At 44.4% G+C, this 26,620-nt stretch overlaps 1 pseudogene; it reads right to left on the bottom strand.

Annotated features, from left to right (window-relative positions):
- LOC125353668 overlaps positions 1–15,518 on the bottom strand; it is a 97,951-nt pseudogene extending 82,433 nt beyond the window's left edge.
- Positions 15,519–26,620: the final 11,102 nt, after the last annotated feature.

The following is a 26,620-nucleotide window of genomic DNA, read 5'->3' as shown; positions in this document are numbered from 1 at the left end:
ACGAACCTACAGAATGCTTTCAATATCAATAATTGTTCTTTTTTTTACTTTTTGAAAGATTTTGATAAAATATCTCTTGCCTTTGTGATGCTGATAGAAAAATGTAGACCAGATGATGTTATAGTTCTGACATAATTAAACTTAATCTAACAATTTTCCCAATGGTAGAGTACTTGCCTAACAAGCATGAGGCTCTAAGTTCAAAACCCGAGTACCATCCTCAAATAAAAATTTAATCAAGAGTACTTACTTTCTATGGGTAGGTAGATGGTCCTTAGACATAAGCTCCCTCAGCTGCAACTCTCTGGGTGAGAAGTGTGTGTGTGTTTGTGTGTGTGTGTGTGTGTGTGTGTGTGTGTACTAATAACATACTCTATCACTGAACTACACCCCTAGCCTCAATTTCTTCTTAACTCAACATTATTGTCCCAGAGGAGGCTCAACGTTCATATTCAGGGAAAGGCTTCTTCTTGGCTCCTTTTGTTCCTGTCATTTCTGCTATCTCATTCACAGATATTTTCCCTTGATGAGATAAACAACACTAGAGTATCTCTATTGCCCTTTAAGGAGCATTAGGACTGAGGAGATGCTGGTAACTAGGACCCTGTAATGGAACAGAAGTGTATGACATGGATGATGCGAAATGCTGATTAGCCTAAGAGGTTTCTCGTTTTCACAATATATTACTTAAATATCTTATAGTTACTAGAGATCCCAGTACTTTCTCCCTCTCATGGTTATCATCCTTGAGAAACCTGGCACATGTTAGACACCCAGTGAAAAAATGACTGAATGATGAGTAATTGATCAGTATGATCAGACAAATTGATGTGTTTCCTGTGTTACTATATTGCTCCTTGCCCACATCAATTTTCCAGATCTCTAAGTTCAGAATCCTTTTCCCTTAAAAGAGACCAAAAGAAAGAAAGCTGCCACATAAGGGGTTTTGAAGAGTTAAAGTTCAGTTTAATATGGCTTTAATGGAGATTTTGCATCAAAGCCATAAGAGATGCTTTGAAAATTGCTAAGAGCACACATTGGGATTCAACACCTCCCACCCCCACCCCTGTCATTTTGCTGATGTGGTGTTAAAAGGCAATCGTGTTTATTAATTGATGAAGTGCTGTATCACTCATTCTAGGCAATGAAGAATTATATGAGGGCAGTCAGGAGATGAACAAAGAATAAATATGAAGACGATTGCTCTGCAATTGGCACTGCTGTCCGTGTCAATTGGCGGGCACCAAATTCAGTGAGGATGAAGGTTCATCATAGGACATTGAAGATCAAGTGACCCAGCAAAATGTAGGTGTCAAGATTGCAGAAACAACCAAAGATCCAGATAGAAAATAATTAGTACTTATTTGCATAGAACTTCTTATATGTTTTGTAAGTTAATTGAGGTCAAAACAAATATAAATTCCCCTTGGTCTTACATATCTGCAATTTCCTTCCAGCTTGTATTTCCGGAGGTCAAGTTGACTTGTGCAGAAAGGAAAATTGGAACTGGGGTATAGTTTAGTGCTAGAGCACATGCTTGGAATTCAGGAAGGCCTTGAGCTTAATCCCTAGCACCAAACCAAAATGAGCTGTGCCCTGGCTCAGTTTAAGCCAGTGGCTAAGTTTTCACCCTATACTATTGCTGTCTCACTAGACATCTCATCTCACCTTCATTTTTTTTTTCTTTTGCCAGTCCTGGGGCTTGAAGTCAGGGCCTGAGCACTGTCCCTGGCTTCTTTTTGCTCAAGGCTAGCACTCCACCATTTGAGACACAGTGCCACTTCCAGCTTTTTCTGTTTGTGTGGTGCTGAGAAATCAAACCCTGGGCTTCATGCATGCTAGGCTAGCACTCTATTACTAAGCCACATTCCCAGCCCTCCCCTTCATTTTCTTAGCTATCTTCTCCCTCTCCTACACCCTTGAACGCAGTGCCTCATGCATGCTATACAAGCACTCAGCCTACCATGGAGCTACACTCTCAACCCTCTCCTAATCTTCTTGACATTTATCACGGGTAAAGATTTAACACACAAACAAATAATCGCTTTTGTACCTCACGACAGTCCTCACTTTGCAAAAGATGAGGAGCAACTAGGCCAAGTCATCCAGGTAGCAAAGAAAATTCAAGCCTTTGACTGGAAAATCAACACTTACAATGAACCGCATGAATCACAATGCCCAAAGCTCCCCAGACCTGGATGACTATCCAGACCTGAATACCTTTACCTCTGCGTATCCCAGCCTGCCATGGAACTTCCAGGCCATGGCAGAGACACAAAGGGCCAACCTCCTCAGACTCACCAGCCTCAAGAGGATGCTCAGGACTTGAAGCTTATGCCTCAGACTACCCTAACTTCCATGAATCTATAGTATAAAAGCTCTCTAGTGTTCCCAGACTTGCCTGATGCATTTCTTCTATAACTTATGAGCCTGTGCATGCAGACAACTAGACACTAAGACTATAGCCTTAAGCAAAAAAGCTCAGGAACAGCACCCAGGCCCTGAGTTCAAGCCCCAGGACTGGTCTAAAAAACAACAACCAAAAAAAAAGCCAAGCCTAATTTTGACACTAGAATGGAAGCCAATCTTAAAGAACCCCATGCTTAAGCCAGGAGCTGGTAGATCATGCTTATAATCCTAGTTACTCAGGAGGCTGAGATCTGAGGATCATGGCTCAAAATCATCCCAGCAAGTAAAGTCTATGAGACTCTTATCTCCACCAAAAAAATTAACCACCAGAAAACTGGAAGAGGCACTGTGGCTCAAAGTGATAGAGTGCTAGCCTTGAGCAAGCGAGATGAGGGACAGCACCCAATCCCCAAATTCAAACCCTACAACTGACAGAAAGAAAAAGAGGGGCTGAGAATATGGCCTACTAGCAAGAGTGCTTGCCTTGTATACATGAAGCCCTGGGTTCGATTCCCCAGCACCACATAGATAGAAAATGGCCGGAAGTGGGTTTGTGGCTCAAGTGGCAGAGTGCTAGCCTTAAGCAAAAATAAGCCAGGAACAGTGCTCAGGCCCTGGGTCCAAGGCCCAGAACTAACAAAGAAGGAGGTGGAGGAGGAGGAGGAGGAGGAGGAGGAGGAGGAGGAGGAGGAGGAGGAGGAGGAGGAGGAGGAGGAGGAGGAGGGAGGAGGGAAGAGGGAAGAGGGAAGAGGGAAGAGGGAAGAGGGAAGAGGGAAGAGGGAAGAGGAAGAGAAGAAGAAGAAGAAGAAGAAGAAGAAGAAGAAGAAGAAGAAGAAGAAGAAGAAGAAGAAGAAGAAGAAGAAGAAGAAGAAGAAGAAGCCCATTTTTTCCTTTTATTTTTTTCCCCAGTCCTGGGGCTTGAACTCAGGGTCTGGACCCTGTCCCTGAGCTTCCTTTTGCTCAAGGCTAGCACTCTACCACCTGAGCCACAGCACCACTTCCAGCTTTTTTGTGTATGTGGTGCTGAGGAATCAAACCCAGGGTTTCATGCATGCAAGGCAAGCACTCTACTGCTAAGCCACATTTCCACATTTCCAGCCCCTTTCGTCTCTTCTTGATGGTGAAGTAGAAACAGTATGCATCTGCTTCCATACTGCAGAATGTTTTATTGGAAAAAAAACATTGTAATCAAAATGGCTGGGGCATGGCTCAACAGTAAAACACCTTCCTGGCAAGCACAGGGTCTGAGTTTAAACTCCAAAAATGACAACAAAAGATGAGGTAAAGAACAATGTATACAACATTATGAAGAGAAGGGTGACAATCTTTAATAGATATGTACATAAGTTAACTAATCACATAAATGATCATGGAAGCAAAACAAGCTCAGTTAGGATGAGAAATGATGGACATAGATACTTAGTAGATTGACAGAGATATTTTTCATTATATAATATTTATAGATTTTTATTTTAAGCCATGTGAATGTGTTATGTATTAAAAAAGCCAGCACATGGATTTCTAGATAGTAATAAACAGTATTAACAGACAGGCACCAGTGGCTCATGCCTGTAATCCTAGGTACTTAGGCGGCAGAGATCTGAGGATCATCATCTGAACCCAGTCTAAGCAGGAAAGTACCTGAGACTTATCGCCAATGAACTACTCAGAAAAAGCCAGAAGTAGCACTGTGGCTCAAGTGGTAAAGTGCAAGCCTTGAGCACAAACAGGCTCAGGGAAAGAGCCTAGGCTCTGAGTTCAAGCCCCAGAACTGGAAATAAAATGTTATTATCTGAAGGTGTTGGTATTGATGGCCTCTGAATAAAGAAATCAAAAGACAGAAAATGGTGTCTGGAGCTGGGAATATGGCCTAGTGGCAAGAGAGCCTACCTTGTATACATGAAGCCCTGGGTTCAATTCCCCAGCACCACATATATAGAAAACGGCCAGAAGTGGCGCTGTGGCTCAAGTGGCAGAGTGCTAGCCTTGAGCAAAAAGAAAGCCAGGGACAATGCTCAGGCACGGAGTCCAAGCCCCAGGACTGGCCAAAAAAAAAAAAGAAAAAGAAAATGGTGTCTGTTTCTAGGGCTTCCTGTCATCAAGTGCCACAAATGAGGTAGCTTATGAGAACCAAAATTTACTATCTTCCAGTTCTAAAGACTAGAAGTCCAAAATCAAGGCATAAGCAAAGCTTTGCCTCCTATAAACTCTTGGTAGACCCTTCTGGCCTCTTCCTCAGTTCTGGTGGTGATTGGCAATCCCCAGTACTCCTTGGCTTGGAGCTACATCATTCCAGTCTTTGCCTCTCTCCCCAGGTAATATAAATGCCCATCTTTCTGTGAGGTCATAGTCACGTTGTATTAACAGGCTACCCTTTTTCCAAATTAAGTAACATATTATCCAACAACCCTGTTTCCTAATCAGATTGCATTCTGAGGACTGCAACATATCATGTGTGTGCACACACTGATCCTTTGGTTTGAACTCAAGTCCTGGGTGCCATCCTTGAGCTTTTGTGCTCAAAGACTATTGCTCTACCACTTCATGCCAATGTGCTAGTTCCGGCTTTTTGGTAGTTAATTTGAGATAAGAGTCTCATGGACTTCCCTCCCAGGCTGGCTGGCTTTGCACCTCAACCCTAAGATCTCAGCCTCCTGAGTAGTTAGGATTACAGATGTAAACCATCTGTGCCCAGCTGTTGTTACTATTATACCTAAGGCCCTGTGCAGGTCACTATGGAGAACAGTATAGTTCTGCCCTCAGTAAACTTGTCATCCACTAAAGGAAACCAATAAAAAACAACTGACCAAACACAAATCAGAATGACCCTATTTCTCATGCTCTACTAAACAGAGCCTCATTGTCCTTGGAGCTCTATGACATTTATTAATTTATGATAAAGATAAAGTATGTTCAATAAATAATGATATGATTCCAGGTTCACAGCGGGAGGTTTTAAACAGAATTCAAGCAGGATTAAATAAAATCACAAGACATATACTATAAAAATCCAGGAAACTAGGCAGCCACTGGTGACTTATGCCTGTGACCCTAGCTACCTAGAAGGCTGAAATTTGGAAAATGGAGCTTCTTCAAAGCCAGCCTGAACAGAAACATCCACTAGACTCCATCTCTAAAATAACCAGCAAAAAGCAGTGCTGGAAGTGTGGTTCAAGTGGTAGCACACTAGCTATGAGCAAGCACATTGGGCAAGCTGAATCTCACCCCCAAACAAAGTGAGAAAAAGACAATTGCTTCTGACAACACTGCACAAAGGGCCAGGTTCCACCACTAGCATCGTAAAATAAACAAAACAATGCTTTTTAAAATAATTGTATTGTTGTTATTAAGGTGTTATACAAAAGGGTTATCATTTCATAAGTAAGGTAATGAGTACATTTCTTTTTTTGGAGAATGGCACCCCTTCTTCATCTTTTAACACAATACTGTTAGAGATAATTTTGGAACTGAGATTGAAAGGGTAAGAATTTATTTCATTGTCTTTAATGGGAAGATAGGCTTTCTAGGCCTACGACCAGCCAGGAAGAGCCAAATGCACTGAAGGCTGAGGCCGTTAGGTCAGCAACAGCACTGGGTGTACAGAGGTAATTCATAGGACCAGTGCAGAAGAGCAGTTTAAGGTGGAATCAGAGTCAACTTTACCTGCCAGGCTGAGGTTTGGAAGGAAAGGGAAGTGTTAGAGTTTAGTAGAACAATAAATGATATAATTGGATCCATGTTCAGGAATCTGACTTTAGGCTATAATAAAATACTGTACACAAGCCCAACTGTGCACAGGAGTGAAGAGAATCTGGATAAGAAGATCTTGGATGGGAAGTCTTAGCTAGTTTTCCAACTATTATATAACTGTCTCACATTTTCAAGGTACTCTATGGTTTTACAGTAGCTTTTAGTCCATCTCATCCACTCACCATCTCATGAGACATACATAATTCATTATTGATATGCTATTTGTTATTATTATTAGTATTATTGTGCCTACTTTCCAGGTGAGAAAATGGAAGTGCATTCCCAGTAAGCAGGTTGACTACCATCAAAAACTGACAATTTTAGCTGGGCTCTGGTGGTCCATGCCTCTAATCGCAGCTACTCAGAAGGCTGAGATCTGAGATAGAGGTTCAAAGGCAGCCTGAACAGGAAAAGCCATCATGATGGGACTCGTATCTCCAATTAACCACTGAAAACCAGAAGTGGAGCTGTGTGTGGAGCTAGTGGCTCCACTAGCCTTGAGCACTAAAGCTCAGGCCCTAAATTCAAGCCCTAGAACTAGCACACACACACAAAAAAAATTACAATTCTTCAACCTTCAAGTCCATTCTTTCCATCAAACTTCAGCCAACTCCAAATAAGTTCATCTTATTTCCTACTGGGAACAAAGATAGCTCATATTATGATTTTTTTTTAAGTCTGAAATGTTGAGAAGTTTCCTTTAAACAAAATTGCATCTTCCACACCTATCTGCCACCCTCCCCCCCCCCCAAAAAAAAAGTATTAACACTAAGATTTAGAGTGAAGCAAATGTTAGCAGTCAACTTTGAAACTTTGGAAATGGTGTCATTAAAGGAATAACAGCCACAATAACAAGACTACAATAAAACAGTCAATACTAATCTGGTGTGAATGAGAGGAATTGTTTATTCCATTGGCTAAGGAATGTGGCTCAACCTTCTCATGCCTCCCCTACAGCCTTGTCTGCAGCAGTAACAAATGGCTTTTGTGTCCCTATCTATGTGACTATGGTATGTAACTAGACAAGCAACTGCTCCAACACAAGAAGGGTTTCTATAGAAAGGTTATATACTCATAGCTGGGGCTAGGGGCCTTCTGACCTATGTGGATTGAAATGCTCCTGAGAAGCACTGTGGGTTGAGTATTCACCACCACCACCCCCTACACCACACACACACACACACACACACACACACACACTATCCCTTGGGAAGTCACCAACTCCAGCTGACTTATTTTGTCTTTTGCTTACTTTTTTTTGTATTTTGATTACCCTCACACATTGTGTTCATAAGCTTCTTGGAATGATTCCTAATTACCGAGGATGTCTTTGTGAGTGGTTGGTCTTTTATTCTTTTAAATTTTGGTGAAAAGGTGAACAGGAGTTCCTATTACTCTTTGGAAATGGGGCAATTTTTGTGGCCATTTTCACCCCCTTCTCCATCTCCAGCCACCTTTCACTCTTGTTACGCAGTAGTGTTACTTCTGCTTATAGCTATTCATACATTTCTCCAAATTCGTCTTTTGTGTTTTACTACTTAAACTTCATTTTGTGTGTGTCCTGATCCTGGAACTTGAGCTCAGAGTGTAGGCTTAATCCCTGAGGTTTCTTGATCAGGACTAGTTCTCCACCTCCTGAACCATAGCTCCACTTCCAGCTTTCTAGTGATTAACTGAACAGCCTCACGGACTTTCCTGTCCAGTCTGGCTTCAAACCACAGTCCTCAGATCTCAGCCTCTTGGGTAGCTAGGACTAAAGGTATGATCCACTGGTGCCCAGCTCTGAAACATCTTTAATTAGAGAAAAGTTCCTTGCAAACTGTCTCTCAGATCTTGAGCTGGGAAATTTTTAGGTTAAGCTTTGAGCAATTTCAGTTAGCCCAAAGGATAAATTGCAAACCACAGGAATAAATCCCATGTAACCTTGTGAAAGAATTTTATTGCTTTTTCTGTGTATTAAAAGTTGATCTCCTTCTGAGGATCATTATTTGAAGCCATCCGGGGCAGAAAAGTCCCCATAAGACTCTTACCTTCAATTAACCACTCAAAAACCAGATGTAGCACTGTGGCTCAAGTGGTAGAGCTCTAACATTGAACACAAAGAGGCTTAGGGACAGCAAGCCAGGTCCTCAGTTCAAGCCCCACAACCACCACCAACAACAACAACAAAAGTTGATCTCTTAATCTTTGCATAAGTGAAAGGGCACATGTTTGCCAATTTAACAATCATTTATCTGTTTGTAAGCAAAAACATGGAAGTCCATTTGTATATGACCTCCTACTACTACTAGATGTTTCTTCTAGCAGCATTTTTTTCAAAACAGGAAGAATAAAGCTAAAAGTTGGTTTTCCACGGTTGGCAAGATCAACTTATTTCTGAGGAAGCGGGAGGAATAGTTAAGGCTTCATGTACTTATTTTATAAAGCATGGAAGGAAGAGGGTGTGTACTTATGCTAAGTACACACTCTAACACTGAGCTACACTCTAGATACCTAAATGTGTGTATATATACACATACATGAATATGCATATGGGTATGTATACACAAAGAGAAAGAAAAAAATGTACGTGTGCATGTGTGTGTGCCAGTACTGAGGACTGAACCCAGAGCCTCATCCATGTTAAGTACACACACTACCACTGAGCTACACCCTAGCCAGAATGATACACACACATTTATATATATATAAAACATAAATATGTGTATATACATATATCTTACATATATGTACGTGTGCATGTGCATGTGCGTATGTGTATGTATATGCCAATATTGAGGCTTGAACTCAAATTCTTCCACACTCACTTGGCTCTCTCGAGGCTAGCATTCTACCACTTGAGCCACAGCTCTACTTCCAACTTTTTGCTGATTAAGAGTCTTAGGCTTTACATGAAAGTATTTTATTTGATTTTTTTTTTTTTTTTTGGCCAGTCCTGGGCCTTGGACTCAGGGCCTGAGCACTGTCCCTGGTTTCTTTTTGCTCAAGGCTAGCACTCTGCCACTTGAGTCACAGCGCCACTTCTGGCCATTTTCTGTATATGTGGTGCTGGGGAATTGAACCCAGGGCCTCATGTATACGAGGCAAGCGCTCTTGCCACTAGGCCATATCCCCAGCCCTGAAAGTATTTTAAAAGAATAAATTTATTTAACTAAATTACAAAAAAAAAAGAGTCTTAAGCTTTTCTGCCCAGGCTAACTTCTAACCATAACCCTAAAATCTCTGTCTATTTGTATCTAGGATTATAAGCATGAGCCCCTCTGGCCAGGAATACATATATGTCTTCTAAATTTTTGATGTTGCTCATGAGGCTTGAACTCTGGGCCTGGGCACTATCCCTGAGCTCTTCAGCTCAAGGTTAGCTCTACACCACTTGAGCCACAGTGCCACTTCCAGTTTTCTGGTGGTTAATTGGAGATTAAGAGTCTCACAATCTTTCCTGCCTGAGCTGGCTTTGAACCATGATCCTCAGATCTCAGCCTCCTGAGTAATTAGGATTATAGGTGTGAGCCATCTGTGCCCAGCTGGGACTATTTTTTTAATGTGTAAATAATGGCAAATGTTTTTACACAAATCAGCTGAATCAATTGCTGCTCTTGAACCAACTATTAAGTCCACCTCCACCACAACAGCTAAACTATTCATCTGTTTGTTGTTATTTGTTTTGTTCTGTTGTTTTGTTGTGCTCTTATAATACAGGGAGCAAACCCAGGGCTTTGCACTTGGCAGGCTAATGTTCTACCACTAAGGGTACCCAAAGAGGTAACCTTGAGCAGACTCAGCCTGAGTGAGAGTTACATTTTCATTATCACCTCCTCTGAGGAGGAAAAACATAAATAAATATAGTTTCAAGCCTAATAAGAAAAACTAAACACAAAGGAATAAAATATCAGGTAGAGTTGAGCTTGAAAGACCAGAAGTCATTGAAATAGCTGATAAGGTTTGTTTGGTTTTTCTTTTTCTCCCTGCCCCCAGAGGCAGTTGTTGGCCCTGTGAGGGCACTATTACCCCAATTGGAAATGTATTTCTTGGCTGAATTCTATATATCCAAATGACTAACTGACCCAGCCTTATTCTCTAGATAAATCTCCATGGAATCTTACCTCACTGCTCTATATCTCTCTCTCTCTCTCTCTCTCTCTCTCCTCTCTCTCTCTCTCTCTCTCTCTCTCTCTCTCTCTCTCTCTCTCTCTCTCTCTCTCTCTCTCTCTCTCATTTCTTCCCCATTTGCCAGCAGCCTGGAAACTTCTCAATGGGATTTTTGAATTTCTAAGAAATATGATGCCACAGCATTGAATAAGTGCATGACCAAGTAAAAAGATGAAATACAAAGGCTGATTACTGTAACAATTAAGAAGCCAGTGTGTCCTCGGGAGTTCTGCCTCTTTATTCCTTGACTGGTTGACGGGAGTTCCAAACATGAAAGGCATCTCCAGGTGTTGCCCCAGACAAGTGACTAGTGTGCACAGGCATTAAACGTTCTCAAAATCCACCAGGTCTTGCCCACTTTTTTGAAGGATGACAGGTGCAGGAGGCAGTAACAGAGACCCTGTCTGTTTGATGTCTTTGTGACCCTTCCTCTACTAGACACAATAAGGTATGGAAAGTAGCAATTATGTTGTCTCAAAGCAGCATTGGAAATTTACTCACCAAAAAAAAAAAAAAAAAAAAAGAACACTTAACCTTTCTCAATGTTGGGCCTGGACCGGGTTACTAAGAGTTTAGTCAGGAGCTGGGCTAATGGCGTGGACAAAGCGGATCAGAGGACCCTGCAATTAGAAGGGAGGAAATCCACAAAGAAGATCATGTGGAGGTGGTCCTGCCAGATGCTGAGACCCCCCAAGATGCAGGACAACTCTCCAACAATGATGTTTTCTCCATCTCTTGGTTCTCACCAAACCCATTACCACCAGCATCCCCAAACAATACTCAGCCTGAAATGGAAACAGCAAATGCTTCTGTTAGAGTAGGTTATGGTACTAACTAGCAGTTACTGATACAAAGCAACATAACCAGACACCAGTGGCTCACACATGGAAACCTCTTATTTCTAATTAACCACTGAAGTGCCAGAAGCGGAGCAGCTGCCCAAGTGGTAGAGTGTCAGCCTTCAGCAAACAAACAAATTACATACATACATACATACATACATACATACATACATACACTAAAACTCACAGGATACAGGTGGCTCAGGCCTGTAATCCTAGATACTCAGGAGACTAAGATCCTCAAGTCGCAGTTCAAAGCCAGCCCAGGCAGGAAGATTGTGAGATTCTTCTCTCCAATGAACAACCAAAACGTTAGGAGTAGAGCTGTGTTTCAAATGGTAGAACACCATCCTTGAACAAAAAGGCTCAGACACAGAGCTCGAGCCCTGAGTTCAAGCCCTGGGGCCAGCACATTTAAAAAAAAATTACCCATGGTACTAGAGCTTGAACTCAAGGCCTTGTATATGGGTTAGTCAAATTCCACTCCACTATTGCCCTGCCCCAGGGCAGCTTTTGTTGCTTTAGTTATTTTTCAGTTAAGTTTTCAAAAGCATTTTGCCTTGGGATTTTGCCCTGGCATTTTGCCCTCTTATTTAATCTCCCTTGTACCTGGGATTATAGGAGGGGACATGTCCAGCTTTTCTATTGAGATGGGTCTCTTGAGCCTTTTATCTAGGTCCTCTTGGTCTCCATCTTCCTAGTAGCTAGGATTACAGGTACGGGCCACCAGACCCAGTCATAGTGCTGATGTTAAGAGATGGTTATGAGACACTGGCTACAGTAGCTGACAAAAGATAGGAGCTACAGTGTACAGCTTTAATACTTGTATTGGCAGTGCATAAAATATTAAGCACTGTGCATAAATTCTAAATGACTTGATTTCAAAACTCTCAATTGGAACAGGAAAATATCCAACTGTCCTAAATAAGTCCTTTTTCCTCCTTCAGCAATAAGGTCATAGACAAATGCGTTCCATTAACAAAATATAAAATATCTTCCTTAAAAATATCTTCTTGATATAATTACTTTCACTGGAAGACTTCCATCTCTTCTTTGCAATTTCATTTAGTAAAGAAGATGAAAATGTAAATGTTTTCCAAAAATTAGACAACAAGCCATTTGATCAGCTGCATAAAATGATAATAAATGTACCAAAATATGCCAAATCAAAGGTAAGTTTCATGAGGGAAGGCATTTTAATTTGTTTTGTTTGCTTAGTATATTCTCATGAACAAAAAATATTTCTGATGAGTGAAAATATAAAGTTCTTGAATGAATACTGAAGTCTCATCTTTGAGTGATCAAATAGATCATCCCTCAAGTTATTTCACTTTTTGTCATTGGTCTCTCCCATCATTCACTTATTCAAGACAGGCCTATCTGACCCACGATGTGCTACCTACTCACCCAGCCCAACACAGAAATGCCAGGATAAAAAGGAGGATGCAGCTCAGAGGTGCTGAACTGGCTGCAGGCCCTGGTTTCCATCTCTAGAATAAAGAAAGAAAAAAGAAAGGAGGGAGAGGAGGAGGGAGGGAGAGAGGGAAAGAGGGAAGAGAGGGGGGAAAAGGAAAGAGAGTGGGAGGAAGGGAGGGAGGAAAGGAGGGAGAGAGAAGGAAAGACAGAAAGGAATATGAAAAGAAAAGCCAGAACCAGAGAGCTTGCTTAGGAGCTGCCAGTGGTATGCACAAAGGGAGGGAAAAGAGCAAACATATTATCCAAGGCTGATGCCTAACCCATAATCCTAGCTGCTCAAGGAGGCTGAAATTTGAGGATTCAAAGCCAACCCCGGGCAGATGAATCTAAGATACTCTTCTCTCCTAGCTGGAAGTAGAACTGTGACTCAAGTGGCAGAACACTATCCTTGAATCAAAATGCGGAGAACAAAACCCTGAGTTCAAGGCCCAATACTACACATACACAGATACATATACACACATGCACACACACATACCCACACACAGAGCAAACATACTTGGACTGAAGCTGGAAAAATAATGCACTAGTGTCCTCTCTCCTCTTCCTGGTCTTTATTATTATCTGCGTACAATTTGAAACGACCCCATCTACAACAAACTTCCTATTGCTAGAGAAAAGAGAAGGACATTTCATGATTTCATTTCCACTCTGATCCATTGCTTCTGCACAGCTCTGGTTTTGTTTGTTTTGACGGGGGTGTTTTTGCTTTTTGTTTGGTTTTGGAGGGTTTTTCTTTTGTATTTTTTGGTGGTGATGTTACTTCCTTTCACTTCTTGTTAGACTACAATTGTCCTGTCCGGTGAAAATGCCAGTGGTCAGCCTAGATCCCATGGAATGAATGGTGCCACGAGCTGGGCCTCCAACAACCTTAGCCATGGGGCTGCATTGTTGCTGCGCTGCTGTTATTTTAATTATGATTGTACCGTTAACCAACCACCTTTCTTCCTCTTGCTTCCCTTCAGCGGCAATGATGTATGTTACTTTTTGGTAACTGGATTTCATTAACATTTATGAACTCTCATAAAGTAGTAGAAAAAGCAATTTGTGTGGAAGAATTTTCCACCTCATTAAACAGTGTTCTTTTGGGGGTCAAGCTGATATTTTGTTGTTGTTGTTGGATTTTTTTTTTTTTTTTTTTTTTACAGGTCCTTTGTCCTTCTTGGGCCCTGGGGGATGGAAGGAGCCGCTGACGCTCAGCTGGGACGCCCAGGCCCTGTAGAGGGCGCGAGACCCAGGGCCGGTCTTCCCGCCTGCAGCCTCCGGGCTTAGCCTGCCTCCGGCTCCCCAGCCTCTCTGGCCTTTTCTTGCCTTGGTCAAATCTGACTCCTGTTGGTAATTCCTGGCTAAGCGCAACCTACGTGAAACCGGGCCCCGGGCTTCAATGCTGCTCCCACCTAGGGCCTAAAGGTTACTCCACCTCCCCAACCCCGGAGCGGCCGGGTGTAAGACCATCACCAGCGAAGCTCCAACTCTGTGACACCCTCTGGGCTCGGGGAGCCCTCGAGCGCCCCTTCTGAGCCGCCTGGACTTCCGAGCAAGGTCTAGCCTAGGAGAAGACAGACTGGGGACACCGGAGGAGAAGGCTGAAGTGGAACCCCACCCCACCCCCACCCCCGATCGATCTTTGCGTCTTTTCCAGACCCAGGTTGGGGATGTTGGCAGCGAAATTGGAGGTCCAAACCCATTGTGTTCCTTTTCACAGTCTCTGCAGAGGGAGCACACTGCCCACCACAGCGGGCTCCAGGCAGTGGGGGATGATTTCACCTCCCATGCTGGCTGTCTTTCCCAACACCACCCACCCACTCACCCATCCCCTAAAAAACTGCGACCAGACCTAGTCCCCTAAACGAACCAAGCGAATGAGCCGAGTAGATCCCTTGAGAGAGGAGGTTTATCCACAGTTACTCCAAGCAAAATAGGGATGAGGGGTCTTGATTATGGACGCGCTTCTCTCTGGATGGGACACAGACACTGACTAGCCTCAGGGTCCCGCAGAGGGGAGTTAAACCCCCTCAACAGCCTGGACAACTGGGGAAATATAGCGGAAATCGGAACCTGGCACCTCCTTGGGTCTTAAGGTCACCTATCCAAGGAACCAGAGCACAGGTGCCGGGGGGAAATTGACAAGACTGTTGTTCTCTAATCCGCGTTCAAACTCAAGAATCCGTGTGTCCACCTTGACTGAAAAATCAAAGCCAGGGGCTGGGGGCTCACACCTGTAATCCCAGCTACACAAGAGGCTGAGATCTGAGGATCAAGATTCGAAGCCAGAACAGGCAGTAAAATCCATGAGATTCTTATCACCAGTTTATCCCCAAAAAGCTGGAAGTGGAGCTGTGGCTCAAGTGATAGAGCGATAGCCTAAAGGGAAAAGAAAAAGGGAATGGGAGAAGAAAAACTCAGCTCTCTTAAGAAATCGGTTACCGCTGGTAGCAGGTGACTCCTAGCCACTCAGGAATCTGAGAATTGAGGTTTGAAACCACCCAGGGCAGGACTGAGATTCTTAACATCTAATTAACCACCCAAAAAGCCAGGAAGTGAAGCTGTGGTTCAAGTGGTAAGGCGACCGTCTAAAGTGAAGAAAAACAAAAATAAGCAAGGCCCTGATTCCAAACTCCATTATCAACACACACACACACACACACACACACACACACACGAAATCAGTACTTCTGGTATTTGATGGTCAGGACAGGCGTTTCGGCCACACAACTCCCAAATCAGATCTTATTAATGAGGACCTCTATGGCCTGTGAGCGAGTGGCCCCAGCCAGGGCAGAAGCGCATCTGCCGTCCACCTTCCAGAGAAGGGAGAAGTCGTTGGCCTGGGTCGGTGTAGACCCGGGCTGGGGGGCGTTCCCGATTTGCTGAGTCCGCCGCGGGCGCCATGGGGCTTTGCCGCTTCCAGCCTGAGCGACTGCGCTTCGCTGTCTAGTGTGTCGACTTGGTGGTGTAATTATTGTTTTGTTTTCTAATATGTAATTACTCTTTGTCGTCGCTATTATGAATCCACCGAGCTTGACTGGAGCAGCAAGATGGATTCAAGTTTGGAGATGGGATTCGACGCCTGGGAAACCCAGGCTTCTCCCCAAGGCGAGGACAATGTCGGGCCCACGAGACGCCCCCAGCAAACAAGATGGGGGGCCTAGGGGTTCCCTCAGTGGCAAAAGGCCATCATCTATCAAGCCTGTTCCTCAATATCTCAGATCCTCTTGACTATGGGGAGAAATTGCTGTGGTTCGATTCTTCTGTGGTTTTTCTTCTGTTTCTGCCTGTCTCTGGCATATTTACATTGAGAGAAAGGGGTGCAAGGGAAAGAGGAAGAAGAGGGAGAGATGGGGAGGTGAGAGAAGAGGGCAGAGGAGAGTAGAGGGGAGCAGACTCGGTGATACAGACTAAAGACTTGAGACTAGAAGAGACATATTCTTAGATATTGGAAAGTTCCATCTATTTCCGCTTGTCGGTAACCCACCTTCCTGCATTAGTAAAGTCCTTCCAGGACAGTGACGTTCCATCACTGATCTCCAAAACCATGCCTCGGGCTCAGAGTCCAACCTACTTGGGCTCTCCTTCCCAATCGTGAGGGCGACCTCTCCCGCCTCTTCACAGTTACCCCCATCCAGAGACCCTGAAAATGCCAGGAACCCAGCACCTCAGGCCCCTGAGGTAGAAGCTGTCTTTGAGATTTGAGCGCAGCCTGCTGGGTACCTAGCGACCTCAGGACCCTTTGGGATCAAAGACTGCTGGGCACCTAGGGCCATGCAGACCCGGCCCGGCTGCCGCACTGCCCCAGCCCAACCCGGTCGGGGCTGGACCTGGGATCCCGCAGTCCGCCGGGCTGTGGGGCGCGCCGTCCCCCGCCCCCTAGCCAGGAAGGGGAAGCCCTGGGCCGGGGAAAACGATCCATTTTCTCTAACCATTTGCCCCAGAGCTGTCAAGTTAGCATCGCCTCCTCCTCCGCCAAGGAGGAGAATGTGTTAAAATTCTTTGCACCCGGTGTCTCCCACGCCTCAAATATACCACGCGGAACGTTCGACGGTGTACTGCCGGCCCCACACCTTGGCCACCTTCTCTCGTTGAAATATGCACTTTGCTCTTCAATAATTCGGACACCTGAGACACAGGACAAGTATATATTTTTTTTCCAAGCACACAAACATCCGAGTTGCCCTCAATCATGCTTTTGTTTTATATGAGATGGCCTTTGTGTACTTAGCTGCCCGGAGTCTTCCTATTTGCATGCGGCTATTTAATAGACATTTATTTTAGCTTTGAGGATCTGCTTAAATATCTAAATCCCGAGAAGGGAGGAAAGCCGCTCCCCCCACCCCCACCCCGCCGCCCCGCCTTTTGGTTCAGCTGGATTTGCCTTTGGGGAGCCTCTGGCTTTGAGGAAACGGACCCTGAGGGTCTCGATTACGGATGAATTTTGATTCCGAGGTAGAGCAAGTCATGGACCGGGAAAAGATAGGTCGTGTTTCCTAAAGCTCCTGGTTTCTTTCTAGCGAACAATGCTGCAGTCAGTATTTGTGTGTGAGACAAGTAATTGTGCTCCAAATGCTTAAATAAATCATTGATGGGTGAAATTACACATGCTCACTTAAAGTGTAATGTGATTAAGAGATTATGAGATTGAAGCTAATATCTTGTCTCCCAGCTCCTGGCCCCAAATCTTGACATCAGAAATTTATCAACTACAACTGTCCTGAAATTTACAGATACAATAGCTTTCTTTCTATTGACAGCGAACCAAAGGCAGCTCCCAAGAAAATAAAGTAAAATAAAATAAGAATGTGTGTGTATGCGTGTGTGTGTTGGTCGTGGTATTGTCATAAAGGAAGAGGAGGGACTGGGACGAAGGGAAGAGGGTGTTTGCATGTTTTATCTTTGATTTTTTTTTTAAGTAAATGGAGAAGGGGGGGCCGTGGCGGGCACTACGTCTGCGAGCTGATTACTGGTCCTCTGAAAGCGGCTCCATTTCCCGCACGGTGGGTAAGTCCTTTATCGGGGAAAGCCTCGGCCTCGCCCGCAGCCATCCCTCGCCTGGAGGCGCGCGCTGGGCCGGGGCGCGGGGAGCGGCTCGGCGACTCCGTAATGACCCGGCTTCTCCGCAGCTGCGCCCTGACCCTTTGTGATGGCGCCGATAGCGCTCGGATGAAATTATGTCCTTCTCCGGGTGTGAAATTACCATGTTTATTAATTGAGCCAGACATTAGCTTTTACCTTTTCTTTCTAAGCCGTGAAAATTTGTGATTCAGGGCAAATGATTCTCCAACAGACGCTGCTCTCCGCACCTCACCCCTCCCTCCCAGGCCCGCGCCCCCTCCCCAGGGCCGGCGCGCCCCTCCCCTCCTGGCGCGCCCCTCCCCTCCTGGCGCGCCCCTTCCCCCCACCTCCTCCCCATCCCAGGCAGATCTCAGAACCCCGAGAGCAGAGCCCAGCAGGCCTCTGGTGCGTTGGAGCCCGACTGCGTGTTGGGACGCACGCAGGACTGTGTTTCTCTACAGAAAGTGTTCCCAAACGATCATAACAACCTCCGACTCGGAATTACAGCAGTTCCCCGGGAATTCTGGTTCCCGAAAACCCAAATCGTTCGCAAGACAAAGGAGCATCAATCAGCGACAAAGACAGATTTAATGTATTAAATCTTTATTAAAGTGAAGTCATTCTTATTGAAATGATGTATTGGGTTGAAGAAAGATTAGATTTTTTTTTTAATTAGGCCTAAAACGGAGTTGGTGGCGGTAGGGTTGGGGGTGGGGGGCGCTGGGTCTCGCCCTGGTTGTTCTGGGCTGTGACTGGGGCTCTGCCTAGGGTCCGGCGCCCCGGAACAGCCCTTTGGATTAGAAAGGAGTAGCTGATTCGGCTCCTCCTCCCGCATTTTGATTTCCTGAGAAACCAGCCTGCCCCAGACCCCCTGAGAAACTTCCCCACTTTGGTCTCTGAATCTGGGAAACTGAGGTCCTGCATAAAGTTTGGGAAATCAGAAACCCCAGAGGCCTAGAAGGAGAAAGAACGCCCTGGTTTGAGGGAACAAGACTCAACTCTTTCAGTGTCCTAAAGAAAGTCCTTGTGCCCAGGTCTGCTGGGGAAGGAGAACGAGTGCTTGCTCCCAGCGGGCTCGCGGGCCCGTCTGAATCCTTCTTCCCTCTCGGCAGGATCGCTTGCGGGAGCTGGCTGCCTTCCCGCCTGGGGTAGACTCTCAATTAAATTGGCCTTACGGACCTCGCCTCCTGTCAACAGCGAAAGCTAGCGCTGAGCGAGTTCAGAGAAGAGTCCTCGCTGCCTGAGGGATGGGCTACTCGGGAGTTTTCTGGGTTGCATCTGAAATGGTTCAAATTCTTATCTCCCAGAGCGAGGGGGGGGGGGGGGGGGAGCGCTTATAAAACCGTAGGCGGCTTTTCAGAATGGCAGCCTCTACTCCAACAACATGCATTTGTGTCTCCACCTTTAGATATCGAGACACCTCCTCACCGTATGGAAAACGAGCTGTTTGGAATCTATTTCCTTGCAACACTCAACTTTTTTTTTCTATCATATTTCAGCAATGGGCTGAACGTTCTAGCCGGTTGATTCAATTTAGTATTTGCATAACCACGAGAAGAAGGTGGCTTTGCAGACGGAATGAATAGGTCTCTTGTTTGTTGTGTGTATGTGTGTCTGTGTGTGTTGTGGAGTTGGATTTTTAAGTGTATGGAGGGGGAAGGAAATATTGCTGCCCCACTGATTCAGAGACCCCAATATGGACTAAAGATAAACTACAGTTCCCTCTCTAGGTGTTCTCTCTTCCTATGATCTACTCATATGGTACTCTACATTCCAATATTCACTAATAGGCTCTTTCACTCATTCTTGGCAACCCTGTTCTTAAAGATAAACTACCTGGGTGAACCACTCAAAATCATTTAATGGCAGGGCAAGAGAGCAATGTATCTAGGAAAAGTACAAGCAAAATTTTCAAAAATAGAGCCAGTTTTAATAGGATCCCACCCAGAGCACTAATTAAATATTTCACAGCTCCCCCAAGTTAATGTGCTAACATTAAGAATTTTTTCCACCAAATCATACAAATTGGCTTTCTGTAACACCACCCCCCACCCCAACTACCTCCTCCCATCCCCACCCACACACATACACACACCCTGCCACAAACTCCTACTGACTGGTTTTCTGAATGGCATTACAAAGAATTTTGTTAAAGAAAAGTCAGACTAATTGCTGCCAGAAGACCCGTCTCTTAGAGAAGTCTGGTTTTCATAAGCCAGATTCAGTAAAGGTTGTGGTTAAATCTAAGTCTAGTAGAAGGTCTTTAAGGTTTTTCTCAACAGAAGAGGGAAACACAAAGAAACACTGAGTTCAGCCAAAAGGCTCAGTGCAAGAAGGGTAGATGTTGGGGTTGGAGTTCTTGTCTCCTTGGAAGAGTTTTCTCAAACTTGCTAACACCTACTGACATGCTTTTTTCCCCCAAGGAGCTCTAACATCTCAGTTACTCATCAATTCTATTCTATTCTATTCTCTAAATGTACAGGATCTGGGAATACAGAGGAATTTTGGCAAACTCAGGATTCCTTTGAGAAACCATCCTGCTCAGTCAGGTCCTAACTTCCTCTTGGTCATTAGCAAATAGTCACCTGGGAAACCAGCAGGTACCTCTCCTTGTAAGCTCTGTCACTGAAAAGCACCAAGATTTCTGGCCTGATGATGTCCCTGGCAGTCCTCTCCTGGTTTTCTGAAGGCAACCCAGAAGAACTGGAAAGCAACCATATAGGTGAGGTTTGATGAGGCCTTGAGTTGAGGTCTTCATTTTAGATTCTTCCTAATCCGAACTTTTCTCTATTCTTTTCTGTTAAATCATTTTTTAAAATATTTACATATATACTTTGACAATAAAGAAAAAATGCTTCAAAAAAGAACATTTATTAAATTCTGATTTAACGTATTAGTGAAGATAGCAATGCTAGTCAAAGATGAACTTGAGGATAGTAGTGGTTATTCAATTACACTACAAAAGCATTAAAGTAAATGAAGCTGTAATTAATATAAAATATTTACATACAAAAAGTGAGCACTGGCTTTCTTTACACACACACACACACACACACACACACACACACACTAGCCAGAGCTCTTGCTCTGTCCTCCACCTTCTCCATCATCCTCATCTGTGGCTGATGCTCTGGCAAGCCTTGCTCTTCTCCCACACTTTCCCAGTGACTTTTGTTATACTACTTCTTCCATGCATTTCCTCGGTCTTGTATTGTGTACACATTCTATGCATTTGTTTCAAAAGCTCTCACAGAGTATAGTTGGGCTGGTTCAAAATCCCCTTCAGGTCATCAATTCCTGCTAATGGGTCTCCCCTAAGCCCACCTTGTTCCAGTGGATCCAATAAGCTGGAACTATCTGATTATGTCTCATTTTGCACCAAATGAAAAACTCACTCAAGTTTCTCAGCCTCTGACTTCACAGGAATCTTCAAGACCATTTTAGCTTGGGAGAAACATTCTTATCTTTAAGACCCATCACTCCCAGGCTCCCTGATAGTTCAAGGAATCACTTTCCTCCTTTCGGAGAGCTATTATCTTAGACCCAACTGGCCATGAAAGATAGTGGTAGGAAATGGAGAGAATAAACACAAACTATATTTATTGAGCATGGTCTCCCCAATAGGGAATCCCCATAGCCCTTGCCTTAATAGCTCTTGAGTGGTTAGTACTGAACTTCTTTCTCTCTCTCTTCCCAATATTATTGTTTTTTCTGAATCCGCCTCCTCCCTAACTTCAGAGACAAGAAAAGAATGGTGGAGGTCTTACTGCTACCCAGTCTTTCTGTTTGTCCTATAGTTTAAAATGATCATAATTTAAGCAAGTGAATAGACAAATTCTGTGCTGGTCCTAGGGCTTGAACACAGGCCTGCATGCTATAACCTGAGCTTTTTTTTTTTTTTTTTTTGCTTGAGGACTAGAGCCACAACTCCACTTTCTGGGGAGGGGGTTGTTTGTTTGTTTGGTAGTTCCTGCCCCAGCTGACTTCAAATCATGATCCTCAGACCTCAGTCTCCTGAGTAGCTAGGATTAAAGACATGAGCCATGGGCATCTGACATGAATAAAAATTTGACTCATCAATTTAGTCCACCCAAGACACCTCAAGAAATTCCTTTGATTCCAGAAGTGCCAGTGTGGTCGGCACTGAAGGTTCATGCCAAGGGGAAGACCTTGATATTTGCAAATGCTTTATTCTTCTTTGCTCAGCCTTGTAAGCAAGTAGCAAAAAGCTACATGCACTTTCATGCCACAAAGACCTACTGCCTTTTAGAACTGCCAGCTAAGAGGACATGTCCATTAACCCTGACTGGTTTCCCTTGTCATAATGAAATAAATTGCTGCAGAAAGGAAAACTACCTAGATCATTGAAATCAGTCTCAATACAGGCTGATTTGAGATTTTGAAGAAAAGTGTTCATTGGCCTGATGTCCTCATTTTATAAAAAAGCAGCAAAACATAATAGAACTACAATCTTTTCTATTGGTTGTATTTGCATAATAATTGCTACACAAAATCAAACCTCCTCTTTTGCATTTGCCTTCATTATTTTTTTCCTCAAGCATCAGAAATAGTTTTATGTTTGCTACTCAGGTCTTTCTAGAGTTACTGTCACTCTTTTTTTTTTTCTTTTCTCCACTGGAAGGGTTTTCTCTCTTGAAGCTAAGAATTCAAAATATTAAGTCAGGAGTGTGTGTGTGTGAGAGAGAGAGAGAGAGAGAGACAGACAGACAGACAAACAGACAGAGACAGAGACACAGAGACAGAGAGATCCATATTTACCAGAGTATCATCATAAGTCAGAGATCTCCATATTCAACTTTTATTTTTGCCTGGCATGAAACAAAAGAGATTCAATGCGTGCAAGGGATTTTTTTTTTTTTTGTCTCAGCTTTCAGAATCAGAGCCCATCAATTAAAAAAAAACAAAAAACCCTTGCATTGCCCATTTTGCTGAGCCGATTTCTATCTGTCTTTTTATCCCACTGGGCTGACCAAACCCTCCTCAGAGGCAGTCGATTTCTGAGGTTTCAACGAAAAAAAAAAATAATAACTGAGATGAAACATGTTTTCGCTTTGAGGCTGACCTTTGACCTTTCCTGCCAATACACCTGACACTAAAGGGCTTAGAAAAGACCTGTTTGGCTTTACAGCTACACGCTAAGGTTGCCTCTCTCTCTCTCTCTCTCTCTCTTTCTCTCTCTCTCTCTCTCTCTCTCTCTCTCTCTCTCTCTCTCTCTCTACCTCTATCTCTCTATCGCAGAGACGGAACTCTGTGAAAAGTTGTTGTAATAATCACAGCTTTCCCAGCTCAGAGATATGGGCGGAAGACGTGGGGTGTTTTGTTAAATGCCCCCGTGGTTCGCAGGGGCTGGGACTTGATAAAAGGAGACAGTTTTCTGAAAAGATTTGATTGAAATGGCGTGTGCCAGGGCTGATGGGAGCCAGCGAGGGGCAAAGCGCAGAGAATCCATGGACACTCGAGCAATTATGCCTCCACGCTGAAGGTGGATTAGCGCGCTGGAAAGAAGCATATGTTTGGCCCGGGGCGACACTTCCCCCCGGCTGAGCTTAGAGAATGGGAGCGCGGAGAGCGGCTGGACACGGAATATCAACTATCTACCAAGCCCCCCTCCCCAGCCCGGCCCAGCCAGCCGCCCCGCCCCCGCCCCCAAAAAGTCAGTGTGCATGCTTTACAAAGGGTGGGGAGAGAAGGCTGGGGGAGGAATGGGGGGTGGGGGGGGGGGGGAGAGAGAGAGAGAGAGAGAGAGAGAGAGAGAGAGAGAGAGAGTGCTACGATGTGACGCTGGGCCTGGGGTAGCCTGAAGACACCACCCAATTCCTCCTTGGGTCTAGGGATTAGTAAGTTTCTAGGTTTGGGTGTGGAGACCCAGCAGGGGTCAGATAAATTCTCCCCCGTAGAATGTCCCTCTACAGTGGTTGTTTATCCAGGCACAACAGTTCCCACCAATATTGGAAGGTCATGCAAATTGTTGCAATAAAGTCTAAGATCTTAATGATTTTGTATCCTGCCCCCTCCAAAAGATAAAAGAAAATCAAGTGGCCAGTGGTCACTTCGTTGGACTGGAAGGCGCTGGCAGGTGACCGTGTCACGTGGATGTTTGGTGACCTGGGCTGAGGGTGCAAAGCCCAGAGAGGTGAGGTGGGAGAGAAAGATGCCCTGGCCAGGACTCCCCACGCGGCTCTATCTGCTGTGAGTCTGAACTGGGAATCTGAAACCTCGAGCCATCCAGGGAGTCAAGGAGCCAGAAAGTTCCCCAGATCTGCCTCTAGTCATTAATTAAAGTGCCGTTCCTGAGGGGAGGTGGGGGGGAAGGCCCTTAAAACCCTGACCTGAAACCTTGGGGCTCTCGTTCACAGCACCCCCAAGCACACCAGCGAGGTGGGAGGCGCAGGTAAATCCCCAAACTCTTTCTCGGGGTTTTACTGCACTTTAATTGGGTCTAACCTGGACACCAGTGCTGGTGGCCGCGACCCAGGCCACTACACCTCCTACAGGCTTCCCCCAGGCCCAGGCAATGCCTGGCCCGCTCTGTCCAACCCCAGGCAGAGTTGAAACCCTCTATTCGGTCCCCACTAACCCACACCTCACCAGCCCCTAAACCATCCGAATGAAGTGGTGAGCTGCTCCTAATACAAAGGGGGGCTCGCGGCAGGGTTATTTTGGGGGGAATTTAGCCTGGGCTGGCAGGCAGGGGTCCAGGGATGAGCTGGGTAAGACCCGGTCAGGGGGTACGGAAGACACCGCCTCCTCCCAGGCAGGGGTCCTGGAGCCCAGAGCTGAGCTAGGCCGTTGGGGAGCGATTCCATGCTGTGGACAAAAGCGCAGCCCAGACTTGGGGGCTCCAAAAAAGACAGGGGGCATCCTGAAATAGGATTTGGTAGCTGACAAAGCAAATGGAAATTTGATCCTAGCATTAACTCAGTGCCTGGGGGGAAAATACATATACATATACATATATAAACTATATTTGTTAAATTTTGTTTGAATATGTATAAAACATTATGTATCTACAGGACACACATGTTTGTGATAGGTTTGATTTTCAGAAAGGTGCTAAGTGATAGCACTCAGATTTTCCAGATATTCCTTCCCAGACAAAAGCAAGATAGGCCTGTGTTCTCCCTTGTAAAATCTGAGTCATGAGGAAGTCAACTTCAAATCAAGATAGATGGCTAAGAGGCTCTACCATTATCATCTCCAAAGTTTGTGTTGAAGATTGTGACTGGAATTCGAAATATGTGGTTTTTGTTTGTTTGTTTGTTTGTTCTTTTTGAAATGCGAGGAATGGAAGGTAGTGCCTCCCTGGTGCTAGGCAGGGCTCTTACTACTGAGCTACACCCTCAGCTCCAGGTCATTTCCTTTATTTCTGTAGAAAAATGATCAAGGCCAAAGCAAAATGCCAATTGGGGCCCTTAAAATACATCCTACTATGCAGCTGAAAATATTCCCACCTCTAAGGACATGTTAACATGTAAAGTCAAAGACAATCCACAACGATTTCCCCAAGAATGTCAACATCACTTTTAATTTGAGAGAGGAAGCAGAGAAGGAAGGGGAAAGGAAGGAGGAAGAGGAGAGAGAGAGAGAGAGAGAGAGAGAGAGAGAGAGAGAGATCCTATCCTACGCGCAAGCCACTGTGGTCATCTCAATGCCCTGGGCCTCATTCTAGAATTCTCCAACAATATGCTAAGCATTACTAGTTTTATATGGAAATAAACTTCTACGGAACTTCAGTTGATTTTACTCCTTTTCAGTCATCAAAGATAAAATAAAAAATATAGTCTTATACGGGAACAACACTTTTTAGTTTTAGGACCATCAATTTCAACCTCCCTCTATTCTTTTTTATTGTCTATCATAACCACTCAGAACAGATTAGCATGTCTTAAACTTGGGAATTTTCCATACACATAAATTCCATAGTTTTCCATCCCAATGTTCTTCCTCTCTTCCATCTCTGATGGCAACCCCACTGTTTGCCATGGGAAATACCAGTTACTTCTTTGGAGATGAGACCTTAATCACATGATTTGATTAGGACTATATCTAATCTAGGCCTTGCTGACAAAGACACATTTGGGCTTTTATGGTAGAAGAAAGAAATCGATGTAGCTTTTATTCCTGTGCATGATCACTGTTTATAAATTGTTCGCCTTGAACTACTTTATCTCTACCTTTGGAGAAATAGTTGACTAACTGATCATTGCTGACCTCTTTGGTTGGGACTCCTGGTGACCTTGGCAAAGGGTATTCTCCAAGATAAGTGTGTGCTAGAGGGAACCCATAAAAGATCCACACCTTTTTACTTTCCCACCTGACATAGGTCACTTAGTGGTGTCATTACAAACAGTAAGAAGAAGAAAAGCTAGGATGAGAGACCTGTGCATGTTAGGCATTAAATCAACTTCTGTATAGCAAACAATTGTTCATTGACACTATCCCAAAGCATCTTAAGACAGAGGTAGAGGTATGAGAACTGATATTATCTGCTGTATTTTGTGGTTAAGTTCTTCTGGGATGAGAGGTTATGTGATGTTAGGAGTTGAGTTTGTAATTGGTGTGTGTGTTTCTCTCTCTCTCTCTCTCTCTCTCTGTTTTATTTTTCCACATAACAATAAACAACAGGGAAAGATGGATGTGTTTCTTTCCATGTTCACTTTGGATAAACAAGTAAATCAAAGAGCGCATTTCAATTTTCTTATTTCAATATCTGCAACTCAGAAAATGAAAGCAATGCTAGTTGGGATTTTGTGCTTTCTGCCTCTCAGATCTCTGGTGAGTTGACTCGATTGTATAGCTCTTTAACCCAAGGAAGGAAGATTCTTTTCCCTTCTGCCTTTCCTCCCCTCCATAACTGAGTGGCTTAGGAGATCTGTAACTGGGCTGAAGCAGCTGTTGGCTTCATGCCCTCCTCTAACTTGATT

Source organism: Perognathus longimembris, chromosome 6, assembly GCF_023159225.1.
Source record: "Perognathus longimembris pacificus isolate PPM17 chromosome 6, ASM2315922v1, whole genome shotgun sequence".
NCBI classification, from domain to species: Eukaryota; Metazoa; Chordata; class Mammalia; order Rodentia; family Heteromyidae; genus Perognathus; species Perognathus longimembris.
This window is presented reverse-complemented; position numbering and strand designations above follow the sequence as displayed.